Source organism: Ascaphus truei, unplaced genomic scaffold (assembly GCF_040206685.1).
Source record: "Ascaphus truei isolate aAscTru1 unplaced genomic scaffold, aAscTru1.hap1 HAP1_SCAFFOLD_2321, whole genome shotgun sequence".
Lineage (NCBI taxonomy): Eukaryota > Metazoa > Chordata > Amphibia > Anura > Ascaphidae > Ascaphus > Ascaphus truei.
In genome coordinates, this window is record NW_027455239.1 from 26,436 (window position 1) to 32,445 (window position 6,010).

The following is a 6,010-nucleotide window of genomic DNA, read 5'->3' on the forward strand; positions in this document are numbered from 1 at the left end:
GGGAGATAGGGATATTGGGCGTGAGGGGCGGGTACTAGAGGGAGATAGGGATATTGGGCGTGGGAGGGTGAGAGAACCAGGAGCAGGGCCGGTACACGGGTTAAATGCGCCCGAGGCGAAACTTTATATTTGCGCCCCAGTTGTATAAAAAATAATAAGATAAATAAAATAATAAACAGTGGCGTAGCTATCGGGGCTGCAGGGGGCGCCACCGCACCCAGCGCGACGCAAAATACAAATAAAAGGGCGCCAAAATACTGGATAAAAAAAAAGAAAAATAATTTAAAAAAAAAAGATAAATAAATTTAAAAAAATAATAAGAGGAAAAAATAATAATGATTATTAATGCGCCCCTAGGACCTCTGCGCGCTAGGCGACCGCCTAATGGACGGCCGGCCCTGCGAGATATGCGGGAGGAAAAGGGGTGAATGGGATAGATATGCAGGGGGATGGGGGAGCAGGTGAGTTATACACAGGGGCACAAGGGCCCCATCACCCGCATCTCTATATACTGAGTGTGCCCCTGTGTATAACAACGCTGATCTGTGCTGCTCCATCTGATCTCACTGCGCAGTGATCCAGGGACCCTCCGATCGCCATTTAATGGGGTCAGGAAGGAATTTTTTTCCCCCATTGCACAGCAGGGGTTATGTTTCGCCTTCCTCTGGATCACAGCAACAAACTGCCCTTTGTGCATGAATTATCAGTGAGATCTTTATACACCCTGCATTGGTCGTCACCCCTTTGCTGCCGGAGGGGCCTGCAATGCATTGCTCTGCGTGTTACTATATCGCTCTGCAATGTGCTGCAGGCCCCTACCAGCAAAGAGATTCATTATTTCAATAAAATACTCTCTTTAATCCAACCTATGTGTAGTGTCTTTTCTATCCGTTGTATCTATTGCCAACAGCTCAGTGATTCTTCCCCAGGACGCTGCACTAGTGTCACGCTGCCAAGCCCGGGTGTGAAGAAGGTTTATAGGGTCACATATACACTTCTGCTAAAACACAAGTGCAAACAGGAAGCCCCTCTGGTCTGTCATATCTTTTATTACACAAAACGGTATCTAAAAAGGTAAAAAGAACATACATGGGATTCTGCTACAAATATCTCTAATTGCAAACCAATTAACAAATCATTTAGATTGGAGTCGAGTCAAAATTGAAGAGGAGTCAAATATAGGGTAATGACATACAAATATCCCCAGAAAAGTAGGCTGAACATACTCCTTAGTCCAGGGGTGCACAAACTTTTTAACCTACGCCCCCTCCTGACTGCTTACCTCCCGGCTCGCACCCCCCCTCCTCCTCGGCTCCGGCGTCAAATGACGTCACGGTGTCATGTGACATCACGTTGCCATGGCAACACGACGTCACGTGACCCCCGCGGCATCATCTGATGCCGGTTGCCATGGCGACGCGTCGCCAAAGATCAGGTAGGAGAAGCTGCAGAGACATCGCGCAGTCGGCATTTCATTTAAATGCCTTGGGGGAGAGAGCGGGACCTCTGTAGCCACCACGCCCCCCCTTAAAATCCTCCGGCCCCACTTTGCACACCCTGCCTTAGTCCCTATGCATAAAAGGGTGAGCGGAACTGTACGTTCTAATTGTTAAAAACAAAAATAATAGCATTTTAATAGTAAAGGAGAACGCTGAAAAACGTGATAATTATATACAGTGATAACAAAATGTCATTAAAATCCCCAGAGCTGAGAAGGCTGGTCGGGAAAATGCAGGGTAGGAGCCGGAGGCCTCAATATAAATACCCCTAGCAAGCAGATTGCTGTATGCAGCCACGGGAGGCCATCGGCATTAGGCAAGGTGTATGCAGCGGCTGGGAACAATAATGTCCCTATAATTATCTGTTTAGGGGCCAGATGGAGTATCTATGGTGTAGGAGTGATTGACCCATACAGGTACACCCAAATAGATATATGCACAGTCAGTAGTATATGCTGGTAAATATACAGAGCTTTAGAATGCGCTGAAAGGCACAATAACCATGGAAGGTATATACAGTACTAGCTGAGAGCCCCGGCGTTGCCCGGGGTGTTTGTGGTGTGGGGGTGGCATTTGGGTGGGGAGTGGTCCACGCGGCCCATGTGCGGTGGTAGTGCTGCTGTGGCTGTACTGATGGTGATTGTATCGGTGTGCTGATTTGGGAGGGTTTGTTGCTGATGTGGTGGTGAGGATGTGGGTGTGCCGATGGGGGAGGTGCGAAGGTGCCAATGTGTGGGTGCTGATGGTGTTGATGGGGGCTGGGAATGGTGGGGAGCCGAGAATGCCAGTGTGCTGGGGGGGCATGGGATACCGGTGTGCTGATGTGGTGGTGCTGGGGATAGTGTGTGTGTGTATACGTGTGTGTGTGTGTGTGTATACACACGTGTGTGTGTGTGTGTATACATGTGTGTATACATGTTTGTGTGTGTGTATACATTGTATGTGTGTGTATAAGTGTGTGTGTGTGTACGTGTGTGTATGTGTACGTGTGTGTGTACGTGTACGTGTGTGTGTATACGTGTGTGTATACGTGTGTGTGTATACGTGTGTGTGTATACATGTGTGTGTATACATGTGTGTGTGTGTATACATGTGTGTGTGTATACATGTGTGTGTGTATACATGTGTGTGTGTATACATGTGTGTGTGTATACATGTGTGTGTGTGTGTATACGTGTGTGTGTGTATGTCTACATGTGTGTGTGTATGACTCCATGTGTGTGTGTATGACTCCATGTGTGTGTGTACGGGTACATGTGTGTGAGTATACGTGTACATGTGTGTGTGTGTGTACGTGCGTGCGTGTCTACGTGTGTGCGTGCGTGTCTACGTGCGTGCGCGTGTCTACGTGCGTGCGCGTGTCTACGTGCGTGCGCGTGTCTATGTGCGTGCGTGTGTCTCCGTGCGTGCGCGTGTCTACGTGCGTGCGCGTGTCTACGTGCGTGTGCGTGTCTATGTGCGTGTCTACGTGCGTGCGCGTGTCTACGTGCGTGCGCGTGTCTACGTGCGTGTGCGTGTCTACGTGCGTGTGCGTGTCTACGTGCGTGTCTACGTGCGTGTGCGTGTCTACGTGCGTGTGCGTGTCTACGTGCGTGTGCGTGTCTACGTGCATGTGCGTGTCTACGTGCGTGTCTACGTGCGTGTGCGTGTCTATGTGCGTGTGCGTGTCTACGTGCGTGTGCGTGTCTACGTGCGTGTGCACGTGCGTGTCTACGTGCGTGTGCGTGTCTACGTGCGTGTGCGTGTCTACGTGCGTGTGCGTCTCTACGTGCGTGTCCGTGTCTACGTGCGTGTGCGTGTCTCCGTGCGTGTGCGTGTCTACGTGCGTGTCTACGTGCGTGTGCGTGTCTACGTGCGTGTGCGTGTCTACGTGCGTGTGCACGTGCATGTGCGTGTGTACGTGCGTGTGCACGTGCGTGTGCGTGTCTACGTGCGTGTGCGTGTCTACGTGCGTGTGCGTGTCTACGTGCGCCTGCGTGTATACGTGTGCCTGCGTGTATACGTGTGTCTGCGTGTATACGTGTGTGTGTCTGCGTGTATACGTGTGTGTACACGTGTGTACGTATGTGTGTGTGTGTATACGTGTGTCTACGTGTGTGTGTGTATACGTGTGCCTACGTGTGTGTGTGTATACGTGTGTGTGTATATACGTGTGTGTGTATACATGTGTATACGTGTGTCTGTGTGTATACGTGTGTCTGTATAGGTTGTGTGTGTGTGTGTGTGTGTGTACGTGTGTGTGTCTGTGTGTGTGTGTGTATGTCTACGTGTGTGTGTGTGTGTGCCTACATGTGTGTGTCTACATCTGTGTGTGTGCCTACATGTGTGTGTCTACATCTGTGTGTGTGTGTCTACATGTGTGTGTGTCTACATGTGTGTGTTTCTACATGTGTGTGTGTCTACATGTGTGTGTGTCTACATGTGTGTGTCTTATGTATAGAGATATATATATAGTGTGTGTGTGTGTGTGTGTGTGTGTGTGTGTGTGTGTGTGTGTGTGTGTGTGTGTGTGTGTGTGTGTGTGTGTGTGTGTGTGTGTGTACGGAGGGATCAGGCTGGAGATGAAGGAATGTGTGGGGGGGGGAGGTGATTACCTTACAGTCGGCAGCATGTTCCTCGTGCAGGCCGGGAGACGGACCCTGCAGTCATCTGGTACGGAGAGGCAGGGATCGGACGGGAGCCGGACAGAGGGCATGTGGAGGGAGGGGGGGGGGAAGCTGCAGGGAGAGCAGCACGGGGAATGTGGAGGGGGGGAGAGCAGCACGGGGCATGTGGAGGGGGGGAGAGCAGCACGGGGCATGTGGAGGGGGGGAGAGCAGCACGGGGCATGTGGAGGGGGGGAGAGCAGCACGGGGCATGTGGAGGGGGGGGAGAGCAGGACGGGCATGTGGAGGGGGGGAGAGCAGGACGGGGCATGTGGAGGGGGGAGAGCAGGACGGGGCATGTGGAGGGGGGGAGAGCAGCACGGGGCATGTGGAGGGGGGGAGAGCAGCACGGGGCATGTGGAGGGGGGAGGGGGGAGAGCAGCACGGGGCATGTGGAGGGGGGAGGGGGGGAGAGCAGCACGGGGCATGTGGAGGGGGGTGAGAGCAGCACGGGGCATGTGGAGGGGGGGAGAGCAGCACAGGGCATGTGGAGGGGGGGAGAGCAGCACGGGGCATGTGGAGGGGGGGAGAGCAGGACGGGGCATGTGGAGGGGGGGAGAGCAGCACGGGGCATGTGGAGGGGAGAGGGGGGAGAGCAGCACGGGGCATGTGGAGGGGGGGAGAGCAGGACGGGGCATGTGGAGGGGGGGAGAGCAGGACGGGGCATGTGGAGGGGGGGAGAGCAGGACGGGGCATGGGGAGGGGGGGAGAGCAGCACGGGGCATGGGATGGGGGAGAGCAGCACTGGGCATGTGGAGGGGGGAGGGGGGAGAGCAGCACGGGGCATGTGGAGGGGGAGGGGGGAGAGCAGCACGGGGGCATGTGGAGGGGGGAGGGGGGAGAGCAGCACGGGGCATGTGGAGGGGGGGAGAGCAGCACGGGGCATGTGGAGGGGGGAGAGCAGCACGGGGCATGTGGAGGGGGGGGAGAGCAGCACGGGGCATGTGGGGGGGGGTGAGCAGGCACGGGGCATGTGGAGGGGGGGTGAGCAGCACGGGGCATGTGGAGGGGGGGTGAGCAGCACGGGGCATGTGGGGGGTGGTGAGCAGCACGGGGGCATGTGGAGGGGGGGTGAGCAGCACGGGGCATGTGGAGGGGGGGTGAGCAGCACGGGGCATGTGGAGGGTCCCTCCTGCAAGGCTGGCGGGAGCCCCCCCGCTGGCCTCCGCCTCGAGGTGAGCAGCGGTGCCGAGGAGCGTTGCAGGCGGCGCCGGGTAGGCTGGGCTTTGCTGTGAGGGGGGGTGGGAGAGGTGAGGCGGTGCCGAGGGGGCCGGAGGGGGGGTGAAGGGCAGGGCCGGGGGGAAGGGCATGCCTGAGGGGGGTGGGGGGAGAAGGGCATGCCTGAGGGGGGTGGGGGGGGAAGGGCATGGCTGGGGGGGGAAGGGCATGGCTGGGGGGGGGGAAGGGCATGGCTGGGGGGGGGGAAGGGCATGGCTGGGGGGGGGAAGGGCATGGCTGGAGGGGGGGGAAGGGCATGGCTGGGGGGGGGGAAGGGCATGGCTGGGGGGGGGGAAGGGCATGGCGGGGGGGGGGGAAGGGCATGGCTGGGGGGGGGGGAAGGGCATGGCTGGGGGGGGGGAAGGGCATGGCTGGGGGGGGGGGGTGAAGGGCATGGCAGGGGGGGGGGTGAAGGGCATGGCGGGGGGGGGGGGGGAGTGAAGGGCATGGCCAGGGGGGGGGGGTGAAGGGCATGGCCGGGGGGGGGTGAAGGGCATGGCTGGGGGGGGGGGTGAAGGGCCGGGGCGGGGGGGTGAAGGGCATGGCCGGGGGGGGGGGGTGAAGGGCATGGGTGGGGGGGGTGGGGGATGAAGGGCTTGGCCAGGGGGGGTGAAGGGGCATGGCCAGGAGGGGGGGGGGTGAAGGGCA